Genomic DNA, 15,372 nt, shown 5'->3' on the forward strand with positions numbered 1-15,372 from the left:
CGCGTCATATTGGAAATAAGGCCATCCACGCGATTGCGTCCACCACGCGACCGCGTCACCCAAAAATTTGGCAAAAAGAGTTTCGAACAGAGAGTTGTGCGAACGCGAGGCTGCACTCCCGCCAATCGCACAAATCAGGCCACGCGATCGCGTGACCTACGCGTCCGCGTCACCTGACCTTATCGCGCACCACGCGACCGCGTCACCCACGCGTCCGCGTCGTCTACGCCGCACAACTCATCCAAATCAGCGCCAATTATCTTCTCTTTTCTTTTCTAATCCTAATTTCTTTTATCTTTTCTTCTTTCTTTCTTACTTTATTTCTTTCACTTCTCCTTCCTTTTCACCTTCATTCTATTTTACTTAATTTATTTGCATATTTCATTCATTGCATCTTAATTTTGTGCATATTTTTCTTTTCTTTTCTAAATTCATTATTTTATCTTTGGTGTTAATTTTCTTATTTAACTGTTGCATCTTCTCTTGAATTATTTTGGGTGCTTAGTGACTTATTTTATTTTGGATAGGTAATATTATTTATATCAATGTCAATCTTTTATACCTGTATTACTTTTACATTGACATGAATTTATATTATCTCTCCTTACCCACACTCTCTTCCCTATTTTTGCAAACTTTTGCATTCTTGATTTGCCATGTACTTCTACTGTTTTCTCATTTGCATGTTGTAGCTACCATGTAATTGAGACCCTCATTATCTGGCATTAACCCAACCATATTTTATTTTATCTTTATTTCTGGGTTACTGTTCTTCTTTTTCTCTTCTTTCAGGCTGGCCACCGAAGACGGAAAAAGGGAGAAACTTCTATAAGGGGAGACAAACAAGTCCATCTGCACAATCCTTGAAGAAAAGCATCAGTTGGAACAACCCGTCCACCTGCACATCTCAGCATGCACCGAGGACGGTGAAATCTTTAAGTGTGGGGAGGTCGATATCGATCTCCATGGGTTAGTTACTCTTCCATCTCAACACCAATGGTTTATTTTCCTTGTTAGTTGTTGCATTTACAAATTTGATTGCATGATTATTTGTTTTTATGCATATTTTACCACTTGGTTGAAGTCATATTTTCTTTTTCAAAAAACCTTTTAAGAGCATTTCACTAATTTGAATAAAATTTAATGTTACACTTGTTTGAAGAAATATTATACTGGAACATGATTTAGAGCTCGAACACACAAAATCTGTGAGATTTTTGAGCCTATTTGAATTGGTTGCATTTTACCAACCAATATTTTATTTTTGGTGTGTGTTTTTCTCTCTAAAATTGTGATCTTTGTCTTGCTTAATTCTATATTTCCATGGTTTGATGTATGCATACACTTACATGATTGAGGCCTTTGTTTCACTGAGCTTACATACCCATATGGCCTTACCCTTTCATTATTCTTTGCAAACCAATATTGAGCCTATTATACCCCTTTGTTCTTTACTTTAGCACATCATTAACTCTAAGCGAAAAACAATAATGTCCTTAATTTGAATCCTTGGTTAGCTTAGACTAGTGAGATTGCTCATGAATTAAGTGTGGAGAAGTTAAATTTGGAAACATTTGGTTTGAGAATTGAGTATGTTAGAATTTTATGAAAATGTGAAAAAAATATTTAGAACATGATTCATGCATCCAATAATTTAATCATATGCATTGAGAAAAATAAAAGAAAAAAAAAAAATATAGAGAAAAAGAAAAGAAAAAAAAGAACAATTAAGCAAAAAGGGGACAAAATGCCCCAAAGTAAGTGGTGAAAGCAATGCATATGTACTGTACTTGAAATTAGAATGCATGAATATGTGTAAAACATGGTTAATGGATAGTTAGATGTGGTATTATGATTACATGGATTGTCTAAAGTTAGGTGGAAAGTTTAAGTTAATTAAGGATTCAGATTTTAGTCCACTTGACTAAATACAATCCTACCTTGATCCTAACCCCATTACAACCCTTAAAAGACCTCTTGATACGTATATTTCTTAACATTCATACATGAATTAAGCACATTAAAAGCTCTTTTGGCTCTAATAGCAGCATATTTCATAGTAAACTGAGCTGAATAGAGATCTCTAGATACAGGAAAAAAAAGGAGAGAAAATACCGATTCAAAAAAAGCAATAAATGTATAAATGCACCCACCAAGGCAATTAGAGAAAATGGCAAAGAACAAAAAAAAATGACAAACATAAAAAAACTGAGACTAAATAATAACAAATTTTATAATAATAAATAATAAGTTGGCATAAACTTGTAAGAGTTCTACAATTTACTATTTTGGAACATTTTGAAATACTATAATAATAAATAATAACAATACAATAAATAATCAAGTTGCATGAAGTGGTTACCTCAAGCTCTTTGACAGGTTTGTTGACTTTCACTGCGCCATAGCTGCATTTTTGATACTTTTCAAGGGTTTTGAACATGCTGATTCACACAAAATATAAAAGAAAAAATGGTTACATTGATTATAGTGCTAATCCACAAATTTAAAGCCAAAAAGCATGACTAACATGCACTAATGTCATTAATTCCCAAAAGCATTCATCTTGATAAGCCCCATTACTCAAAACACTTTTAATCAATGTAGTTAAAAGAGACTTCACTTATAAATACTTGAGGTTCTAGAATAGTAAATTATAAAAATAAAGAAAGTGAAATCTTTATATAGAATTTCAGATATCCATAAAAAATTATTGAATCTATATTTCAGAGTCGAAATTAAGCTACATAAAATCAGATAACTTAAAGCCAACAATGATGCTAAATCATGAAAAGACAAAATTAACTATACCAAGACTAATTGTAACTCTCATTATGAATACATATAATAAGATAGTGCCATTTGATCCGATTTTTTTGTCACATTTGATTGGTCATAAACTACAATTTTTGCAAGAAACTCTTCTAAAATTGTGTTGAATATATGCATTTGGTTAATGAAAATGAGTGGTGATTGCTGATTATTCCTCACCAACCATATATCCTTAGACCATATACCAACAAAAAAAATTAATATTTATGGTTGAAACTTGAAATTGGAAAAACGAACCATTATCCTTAGAAATATTTTACTTACTATAAGAAGAATCTACTCCACCTTTCTAGACACAATAAATTATTAATTCTCTAGTTAAACTCAAATTATTGGTTAATTTTATTCCCTAAAGATTGTGTACATAGTACATTAAATACCTTCCATATTCCTGAATAATCACCCCCAATGTCTTGGTATATTTGGTGATATTTCTACCTGATTTTTCTTTTTTGTTTTTTAAAAAATATATTTTCTAATATTTATTTACAAATGTTGTTAAAGGTACAATTTTATTAGTATAGCTAACATTTTAAAAAATGTTAAATGAAAAGTGTTTGTAAATGTCTAAACTTTAGTAGTGTCTATCACATTCACATCGCCAATCTCTTGCACACCTTTTACGGATGTAGTTACATTGTTCATATTAAAATCTTCAGCAAACGGTATAAAAGCCCTGTCAGCTCGCACAAAAGTTTCTGTAGGATAGAAAAATTGTTACATGCATGTGTGGCCATGATGGATTTAGAACAAATGTAAAATCCTAATGCAGAATCATGACCAGCAGATAAGACATTAGATTACTATGAGTTTGATCAAATCTGTTTTTCTACTATTTTATTATAAGAACTTCTAGGCAACAACATCACACGTATTATCCTGACATTAAGGCCATGAAATTAGATACCAAATATTAAGATTAACAAGTAACACTTAACTGAGAACTTTTGCTTCTTGACCGCACTGTAAGTAATAAATTCAGAATAATCAGTAATAAATTCAGAATAAAATATGGAGTTAGCTGTTAGTACAAACAAAAGAGATAATGCTAGTAGCAATAATACACTACAGAGTTATATACCAAGAAACAAAATTTTCTCTAGCTAGAACAATACAACAACAACCAAGCCATATCTCATTAGGTATGGTGCACTAAATGGACCAAACATTGTCATTCATAGTGTCCTTATCATAGATTATATTTGCATAGAACTTTAAAATATATTTAAAATACTTGGCATATTGTCGAACACTTGGCAAGTAAAAGCATAAACAACACAAAAAAAGCACTAACAAGTATTCTTTGCAACAACAATTCAAAATTTAGCTTCAATGAAATGAAAAATTAGCAGCATTTCGCAGTGACTCAGCAAAGTATCAGTCAATCAATCCAAACAAATTGAAATTCAAACTTAAGAAGCTTTAACAGCATGTTTAACTATGTATAGACTAACACTAATTCTAATCAGAAAATTCTAATTCTAACCTAAACTCTATTAGGATTTGGTTGAATTAGTCCCACATTGCTTAGGATAGCAAATGGAGTAGGTGGCCTAGGCTATAAATATGAGGCTAAGTTCTCCATATTTTTTGCACCAGTCAGAAATACTTAAAGCTTGTATCTGACTTTTCTTTTTCTCTATACTCTTTGATTAGAGAGTGTTGTGAGGTGTAGTTAAATATTTGCTTTGAGAGAAAGAAGTCTATGTGTTGTAATAATTTTCACATAGTGATATTCTTTGGTTGTCATTTGACAACGGCCATGGTTTTTTTTCTCCAGTAATTGGGGTTTTCCACGTTAAATTCTTGTGTTATGATTGTGTCTATTTTATTTCTCTATGAAAGGTATTTTCTCAAGGAAGAATGGTGTATTATTCCCAACATGTGGTATCAGAGCCTGGTTCGGTGGGATTTATTCTTAGTATGCTCTGTGATTGCAGCCTAGTCTGACCTTCCACATCAGAAAAGAATTTTATCCTGTGGCTTGAGGTTGATCTTTGGTTGCTGTTGTTGTTGCAGGAAGACAGTGTGACACTGTGAGAGTGCAGTTTGGAAAGGTTCTGGCTAAGGAAAGACTTGGTATTTAAGTGTGTCCATTGTGACCCACCTCTCTTTCCTGGGGACCCTTCCTAGTGCACGGTCTACAGTTGAGTTATACTATTCCAGTATACAGTTGCAACAATGTCAGGATATTCAAGTGCTGTGAAGCTTGAAATAGAGAAATTTGATGGAAGAATCAACTTTGGCTTGTGGCAAATACAAGTCAAGGATGTGTTGATACAATCAGGTTTGCACAAGGCGTTGAAAGATGATGTTCTCTAGAAGATAAGAAGTATCCTCATGGTATTGCCGCACTGCCATGGATAAGGATAAGTTGTGGCAATCGGGTCTACAATTGTACACGGACATTGGTTGGCATTGAGATGCAAGGTGTGTGGTAGAGTTATGTCGATGGCTGAAGAACTTCCAGGAAAAGCCAATTTGGAAGTTGCACCATGAATTTTCAGCAAGGTTTCGATCTGTACCAAGGTGAAATGCTTGGAGTGGTCTAATTCCAAGTGAGTATACTTTCATGGTGGAGTATGATAGTTCTCTGAACTATGATTGTCGGTATAGACAATGGCAGCAAAGAATTGTCGGTGTTGACTATGGAAGCTGAAGATGTGTGACCATTTCAATGAAGATAGAGATTGTTAGGATTTGGTTGAATTAGTCCCACATTGCTTAGAATAGCAAATGGAGTGGGTGGCCTAGGCTATAAATATGAGGCTAAGTTCTCCATATTTTTTGCACCAGTCAGAAATACTTAATGCTTGTATCTGACTTTTCTTTTCCTCTATACTCTTTGATTAGAGAGTGTTGTGAGGTGTAGTTAAATATTTGCTTTGAGAGTGTGGGTGTACTGGGGTGGCGGTGTTAGAGAGAAAGAAGTCTATGTGTTGTAACAATTTTCACATAGTGACTTTAATTTAGTTATACTTTAATTAGTTATACTTTAATTTACCAAAATTTAAATTAACTACATTAGTTTCTCTGTATTTTAATTAACTACACTTTTACTCTATAATTTTAATAATTTATACTTCTCCACTTAATTATTCTAAAAGTCTATTTTTAATTGTATTATCCACAACGCTTAGTGCCCACAATTAGCACCTAGCACCTTTGGAGATTCACTAACAAGGCGCTAAGCGCCCTTAATTCTTAGCTTGAAGTGGGGAGCCCAACGCCCAAAATTCTTAAAGTGGGGTCCAAGGCTAAAGTAGGGTGCCTATGTTTCCAAATTTGGGCGACCAGCGCCTTTGATTTGGTTTTTAGCTGGGCGCCCAGTGCTCATGTGTTTTTCAAGGGAGGACGTCCAGCGTCCGAATATTTTTGTACTTTAAAGGGGCTATTAAAACGTCACGTAAATATAGTTTCATGTCTCAAATACTCAATTATCAACCAAGCATCAAAACACAATCAATTTGCAATTAATTTACAAAACTTTATCTCTTGGTGTTAGCTCACAAAACCGATTCTTTTCCGATAATCGTTAGTTCACATTCTTCCCATTTTTAACCAAAACAACGTTTAAATCACGATATATAATAATCGAATAATCTCCATCATAGATTTAAGAAAAAATTCCTCACCTTGCCAAATCTAGTACAGTTGTGAAAAGAAAGAAGAAACGAACAATTTAATCGGTTTAGAATTTTCGTTGGAATTTTCAAATCAAAAGATCAAACCTTAGAAACTGGCCGACTGAAGTTTTTAACTTTTCTCTCTCTCATTCTTCTTCTCAATGTTACGTACGAAGAAAGAAAGTAGAAGGTAGTCTTTAGGTGATTTACGAAGAAAGAAAACAAGTAGAAAGTAGCTTAAACTTGGAGAAATTGAGCCGTAAGAGTTATAAGGTGACATACCAAAATAAATTAATAAAATATTATTTAATAAAGAGTCCCATTAGAGAGACAATGGCTTATTTGTACAATGTGTACAATGGGCTATATGAGTTACAAAATGAACGTCCCCATACTATGTAGAATAACCATCCGAGTACTAGGGATAATAAACATCTTCCCAAAAGCTTAAACTGATCTTTGGGTTCACTAAGGATCGAACTCTTGACCTTTCGGATCTAGAACTCTAATACCATGTCATGATACCACTCATCCCAAAAGCTTCAAGGTAACACTAATGATTATATCTCTAATACTCCCTAAACCTCCATTGTACACAATGTACAAATATTTCATTGGCTCTTCATACTTTTTCTTTATACTTTTCCTTTAATAAAATACTATAAAATATTATTATTTATTTTTCTACATATTTAAAATTGGCTGGTCAAACTAGGTCTATTCCAATCACTCGAATTTTACAAATTCTTAACATTTAAAACTTGAGAAGTTCATTAATAAAAATCTAGGTTGTTACAAACAACAAAATTAGATCGTAAAAGTTTGCTGAGGACAGCACAAACGTTGTTGCTTCCAGCAGGGAGAAGATGAGCTGCGACGAGAAAATGAGCCACAACGAGAAAATGAATTATCGGAGCCAAAAGATGAATAGCAGGAGATGAACGATGACAAGGGATTAGAGTTCATTACTCACATCACCATCACTTTCTCATATGCAACATCACCCATGTTAAAAAAGAAAAACAAAAGGGAAATATATACACACAAAAACAATTTCACATTTTTTATAATCAAATATTACATGTGAAGTATAATTAATTTTTTGCTGGTGGGCTCTACTTTAGCTACTAGCTAGTAGCATTGAAGTTTGGTGGCTACTCTGATAAAGTTGTCAGTTTCAACTTTTTGTAAAGATGTTTTTCATTTTGTGGTTGTTATTGATTTAAAAGCGTATCACTAAAAGTGTTGCTTAAAGAGAAAGTGTTACCCTTAATCGTTAACTTGGCTCTGATACCAATTTTTCAATTTCGATTTTTCCATTAATTTCCTTTTCGAAACTTCTATTAACTCTTCATATTTTGCTTCGAATAAATTTATAATTTGTATAGATTCAATTGGTGGTGCTTTATTTAAAGGATTTTGATAAAAATAATTTGCAACTTCATAATCTAAAGTATTGACCATTTCTACTATTTCTCTTGTATTTGTTATATGATTATTTATTACTAGTCCTTGATGTATATTTATAATTCTGATTTCATATTTATAGTTTTTTAATTCTGTTTTAATTTCTATCATAATTATGATATTCTTTTTTTGCATGGATTATTGTATATAAAATCTTTTATCTGTTTATCTTTTTCTTTAATATAATTTCTCAAATCCTCAAAAACTTCTTTTATTTCTACACTTTCTCTTGTTTCTAAATATCTTTCTAATTTTTCAACTTCATTCTCCATTTTTTCTTTCAACAGCTTTAATTATTTTAAGTCATAATATGGTTTTCCAGGCATTTATAAATTTTTTAAGTTTAATTCCAACTTGTTTATATTTATTCTTATTTCTATCCTTTTTATTATAAGATCATCAATTTCGATCTGAAGATTATTTAATTCCCTTTTATACTCCTCTATTTTACTTTTTAATTTTTTCGCCCTTTTTCTTTTTATTTTATTTTCTGGTTTTTCAATCTTTTTATACTTCATTATTTATTTTAGAATTTCTGCAAACTCTATCCTCGATTCATCACTATTTTCTAGAGACTCTATTAATTTTTCTAGCTCTTCAACTTCTCTTTTTAACTTGTCATAGATTATTTTTAGAGCTTCAAATGCTCTTTGATTTATTTCAGAAAACTGTAAATAATTCAAACGATTTTCTCTTTCAAAAAGCTCTTGTTTCTTGTCTTGATATGTTACATATATTTCTTCTTTATTTATTGTCATAATTTAGTATTTAGGGTTTCATTTAATTTTTCGACCTTTTTTGTTAATTCTTTTATTTCAGAATTTTCTTCTTTAATTTTTAACTTAGATAAACTTAAAGTGCTATTAATTTTAGATTCTCTTATTTGAAAATTCGATGAAACCAATTTCCCTGATGGTTCTTTTAGTAATAAAACTAGGTTTTCAATAGCTTTATATTTTGGTATTTCTGTTTTTACAATTTTCTGAAATAATTCATCGACATAAATTCTTTCTCTGTTTTTAAATATTATACTATGATGGCTATTTGTTAAAGCATAATTTATTGCATATGTAATTGAAAATGGTTCATCATTTTGTTCCATTAAATTCTTTCTGTGAAATTTATAAGCCAAACTTATAGATCTTCCAAGATTTTCAATTGATAAAGGTATAGCATATCCAAGATGGGCATTAAATTTTACATTTACGTTTGCCAAATTTCCATGAACAATTCTAATTATTTGATCTATTGGGTCATCAGTAATTCTTTTGTCACAGATTGCTAAACTTATTGGTGAATTAATTCCTTTCATATATGTAGATTTGATTAAGACTTGTATGGTACTAATATGAATCCATCCAATTTTAGATCTTTTTGTTGATCCTTAATTTTCTCAATCTATTTACTCAATTCTTCATCATTTATTAAAGCTATTTCAAGTTCTCTATTGGCAGATTTTATCTTTATAGGGGGCTTCAAGTTGAATTTTTCCATAGTATATTATATTTTTTCTATTAAAAACTTCTTTTAAAAGACTTTGTTTATTAAAATTTTCATTTGATTTGAGATTTAATTCTGTTTTTAGAACAGCCTGTTTTTTATTATCTAATAAAGCAGTTAATCTATAATAATCAGATTCTTCCGTTAATTCTAAAATTTCTAAATAATTCATAACTAAAAGACTAGGATGAAGATGTATCTTTCTAGAGAAAAACTTCCTTTATTTAGTATATTTTACAATAGACGTTTTTATCTCCAGAGGGGAGATTGTAGATACTAACTCCAGAGGGGAGTTTAGAACTATTTTTCCCTAAGGGAATTCTTTGTCAGACTACAGAATCGCCTCGGCAGCTTCCTCCTTGCTCTCCTAGCATATGAGTACTCTTAGCCTTCTACTTTCTGTTTTCTGATGCCTTCTTCAATTGCCTAAGCAACCTATTTATAATAGTTGGGTCTGATGGACAATTCCCATCCTTACCCTTCTTATGACGTCATTGCTTACGTCATTGATTGTTATCTTGCACCAGCTACATTATTGGTGCTTTATGACCTAAGCGCTTACGTCATTATGCAATAACGTTGAGGGATGCTTCAGATGCACTGTCCTCTTCTTTTATCATGTGGGCTTCAGATGTATTGTCCTCTTCCTTTACCATGTGGGTTGATTCCGTTTCATTATTGCTTTCTTCAGATATTTCTGAGGCACATAGCTGGCACTTGTGGTCTTCTCTATCTTTTATCAAATAGCAGAGATTCCTCTTTATCCCTTCAGGGAGTTTTTCTAAAAGTCCAGATAAGTTGTAGAATGCTGATTCAAATTCTACCAAGAGTCTCATCTCTCTTTCTTCAATTTCATTTCTTTTGCTGGACACGAGCAGAGTATTTCTACTTTTATAATTAATCCTTGTGTGAGATTCCTTTGTTATTTTTTGAGTTCTTTCAAAGACCCTTGTTAATGTACAACCAGCTTTGTTAGCTGTTCTTTGGCAATAGGATAATATCCCAAAATTGCCCTTTTTTCTTCAGTCCAATTCAGGACTATATTAAGGGTTTCTCTGAGATTTGATCTACAGACCATTTTCTTTTCCTTGATTTCAGCCCTTGTAGGAATGTTTCTTATTATTCATATTCTCTGGGTTTGAATTGGAGCTTTATCTGCTCTTTTTAGGGTTTGCTCTGGATGAAGAGCTTCATATTCCCTAAAGGATTCTTTTGCCTCTTCCAGTGTTAAAAATCCTCCTTTATGAATTATCCTTGATTGATATGTGAATGGTGCTGCTTTTTCCCAGGCATCATATACTCCTTTCATGGGGCCATTATAAATTACATAATATTTTTTATTCTGGGTGGATTTTTTAATAATTTCAGCAATTGTTATATTTTCTGAAATTTTTTCTTCACCTGACTTGTCCACCATGCTTAGCTGGCTGAACTCTGATGGTTTCGGTTGTTGTGTTGATTTCATTGCTTGAATGGTCTTCTTGAGAGATTGGATCTGTGTTCTTATTTGCTGACAATGCTTGCATTTTTCGAGCTCTTACTCATATTTTTGAATTTCTTGATCTAATGCGTTGTAGACTAACTCCATTCTCTTGTTAATGTATCTGCAATAACATTTTTGTCACCCTTAATATATTCAATCTTTATTGGATATTGTAACAAAAATAATTGCCATCTTACCAATCGTCCATGATTATAATCAACTTTTAAATTATATCGTATGAAACCTGTTAGGTAACTTGAATCGGTCCTTAATGTAAATTCTCTGGGTAGTAAATCAATTTTCCATTTTTTAAGAGATTTAATTGCTGCTAGAGTTTCTTTTTCATGAGTAGTATATCTCTGTTCTGTTGGAGTGAAAGTCCCTAAAATATACTTGCAAAGTAATTCCTTTGGGGAATATTTAGAATCTAGTGATTCTTTTTCTTGTTCCAAACTTCTTATAGCTTTCTTAGCTTTTAGACATCCTGACCAGGTTATGTCTGAAGCATCTGTTTCTACTATTAAGTAGTCGTTTTCTTCTGGAATATAAAGTTCTGGAAGTTTTTCACATAATTCTTTGACTCTTTGAATTTGCATACTATCTTTTTCTTCTCATTTCCATTCTTTTTTAGTACTTATTTTTGGAAATAAGCTTTTAGTGTATTTTGTTATATTCTTTAAAAATCCTTGATCGGAAATATAATTTATACACCCTAAAAATCTTTGTAATTATTTTTTATCTTCTATTTTATTAGGAAATAAATTTATCTTTTCTAAAATATTTGGTTGAAGTTTTAACTTTCCTTAAGTGGATAGAATTAATCCAAGGAACTCTATTTCCTGTTTTGCTATTCTTGCTTTCTTTTTGTTAAGAACTAATTCTTTTTCTTTACATCTTTCTAAAACTATTAATAATTTTTGAAGATGATCTTCTCTATCCTGTTTTGTAAAAATTAATATATCATCAATGTAAACTAAAACAAATTCATTTAACTCTTTTAGATTTTCTTCCATAAATCTTTGATAAATACTTGGGACTTGTTTTAATCCGAATGGTAATACATTCCATTCATAGAGCAACACATTTGTTGATTCTTTTGTTGGGCAAGTAAAAGCAGTTAATTTCTTTGTTTCTTCGTCTAGACGAAGTTGCCAATATCTTGATTTTGCATCAAGAGATGAAAACCAAGTTGCTCCTTTGATTTTTTCTAAAATAGAATCTTTTCTTGGAAGTTTATGAGCATCACCAATAGTTGTTTCATTCATCTTCTTATAATTAATTACCATCCTTCGTTTTCCCCTTTTAATTTCATTATTGTTTTCGACATAAAAGGCTGGAGCCGCATGAGGACTTTTACTTAATCTTATAATTCCTTTTTTCAAAAGATCTTTACATTCTAATGAGAACTCTTCTCTATCTCTTGCGGAATAAGGAATTTTATTTGTAATATTTATCTCTTTTGTAGGATCTTTTAATTTAATGCTTACTAATTCTTTATTTGTATTTTTAATATCTAAAGGATTTTCAACACAAATTTCATCCAAAAGTTCTTCTATCTTTATTTCAAGATTATTTTTTGGAATATTTATCTGAAAGTATAAATTTAAATAACATGTTTCTAATATAGAAAATATTTTAAATTTTAAGATCTTATCTATAGTAGTAGTTGGTATTTTTATACGTTTTGATTTTTGATTTATTGAAGAATCGTATGGAGCTTTTAAAACTATATATGTTAATTCTTGAATGAATGGATGATATAGTTTTAAAAAGTTATTTCCTATGGTAAAATCCATTCCAGAATCTAACATATATATAGATGGAACAATGAACCTATAATTTTGAATAAATATTTCAGCCATCTCTGCTTTTTGGTCAATTTTATGTATTGATTTGTCAGCTATTCTAATTCTTAATGGTTTCTTTAATTTTTTCCAATCAAGTTTTATATTTGTACTAGCAAAGCATTGTGTTGCTCCAGTATCTATGAAAGCATTTATAAACTTTTCTGTTATTTTTATAGTAATAAATGTGGCATTATTACTCAGTCGTTGAGTCTGTTTCCGAGACATATTCAAAAATATAGTCTAAGTTATCATCAGATTCTTCTAATGGTTCCATGAAACAAGACTTAGCAATTTCTATTTATTTGGTAAGATCCTTTTTATCCTTCTTTTTTGGACATTCATTTGCATAGTGTCCTTCTTCTTGGCAATACCAACACTTACAATTTTCTTTTTTATTTGGGCAATAGTCATTTTTTTATCTTTTTGTTTTTATTGTTATTTCTTTTTCTAAAATACCTCTTTTTTCTCCAGTTTGGATAGTATTTTCTTTTTCTAAATTGACATTTTCTTTTTCTTTGAAAATTTTTATTAAGACCATATTTTTGAGGTATCTCTTCATTATCCTGACAGCAAATTCTAATTATATTTGCAAATCTTTTTTGAGTCGCTTCTTGCATACAACGTTCTTTTATTTCCTCTTTTATTGCAGGGGTTGCTCCACCAAAATTATTTTCAATTGTCCCTCTATTTATTTCTCTTATAAATCTTCCCATTATAAATTCATTAGTAGGATATGGAAGTTTTGTTATATACATACTAAGATAATGGTCTTTATCTTCTTCTTTTAATTTATAATAATGTATTCTATATTCACATATATAAGACTCCACATTACATAAATCATATATCTAAATATTAGCTAAATGATTTTTTACTTCTTGATATTTTTTATTATAGACTTCTTGTCTATGATCTATAATATTTTTTCCAAAAAATTCTTTATATAGAATCATCATTATATGTAATATCTTATCATAAGCTATTGTTTTTGTTGCTAGTTCTTCTATTATTTGGTTTTCTATTGATGTCATATAATCTCTTACAGTTCCTTTAGTATGAAACCCTATGTAATTCCAAATATCTCTTCCAGACAATTCACTAAGTTTTGGATTAGTAAAGGCTTCTAATAAGAAGGAATTCAACCAGTTCTCGAAAATTTCTTTTTCATTCTTTTTACAGTCTAAATCGAGCATTCTTTCTCCTTCCATTTCCTGGATTTTAGGAACGTATTTTGATGGTATTTTTGTATATTTTGAATCTTTATTTATAAACCATTTTTTAAAAGCATAATTATCAAAACCTGTTTCCCATTTAAATTGAGATTGATTATCCTTAGATGTTCCAGCTTCATTTTTTATTTGTATTGGAATTACTGGTTCTTCGTCACTTGAATAATCTAGGATGTGTTCTTCATTTTCTATATTTTCTATATTTTCAGAATTTACTAATTCTTCTTCTATTTGAAATCCCTGTTCCATAATATTATTTTTTTGAGCCATTTTTAATTGTTTAAAAAGCATTGTAACTTCTTCTAATTTTTCTTCAATATTCATAATTTCAATGGTGATTTTACTTTTAATTCTGTTATGTTGATTATATTTTGAAATTTTTCTTCTTTGGAATTCTCTTTTTCCTTATTTCTTTGAAATTTTATGGATACTAATATTTCTTCAAACATATCTACTATAGAATTTAATTGTAGATTAAAAATATAATAAAAATATGAAAAATCATTTTCATGGTAACATTTTTTAAAAATTCCATGTGAAATATATATCATAATAACAGTTACATACATGCATGCATAATATATCCACATATATCCAAGCCTGAAAGGCCATTCAGCGAGTGAAAAAGAGAAAGAAAGAAACACTGTTTGTAAGATATTGGAGATCTTTATCGGGATCCAAACAAGGCAATCACGTGGTCCAAAGCTCAGAGAAACAATAACAGTAACATGCTTTCATTATTATCCATCTCACTTTTATTTTAATTTTAATTTTTATTTTTTGTGGCGGCAGCATGCAGCAGCTTAAACCTTATTAGTAGTTAGTGCTATTACTATGTCATCATATGCCCCTCCCGTACCCTACTACGATGCATGGAATTTGACGAAGAATTCAAGTACTATGTCACACTCATCCATCAGCATACTACATGTATATATATGTGTCCTTTAATTTCTCTATGTTTCAAACACAACCATTATTATTGTTATGATTACTTACATGCATTATTATGATGCTGCATGTCGTTTCATTCTATCTAGATAACTAGATAACTAGATAACTAGCCTGGTGGAACTGAAACAGTGCTATCCAAATTAATTAATTGACCCACCAGCTATTTCATGCATTGTGATGATGAATTATTATTGTGTGCTTTGAATTTTGTATACTATTATCGTGTGTGGTTTAATTTATTTTCAATATATATTTATATTTCATCATATATTTTATACTAATAACTAATTTAATAGCATAACATAGTTAGTTTTAAATATATCATTGAAGTGGCAATATATACACACGATGAAGAGTATGTTTTTTGTCATTATGTATTAATGCCATTAACACCCATATCCCATTATATTACCATTGGTTGTCATTTTTGTTGATAC

Source organism: Arachis ipaensis, chromosome B03 (genome assembly GCF_000816755.2).
Source record: "Arachis ipaensis cultivar K30076 chromosome B03, Araip1.1, whole genome shotgun sequence".
Classification (NCBI taxonomy): Eukaryota; Viridiplantae; Streptophyta; class Magnoliopsida; order Fabales; family Fabaceae; genus Arachis; species Arachis ipaensis.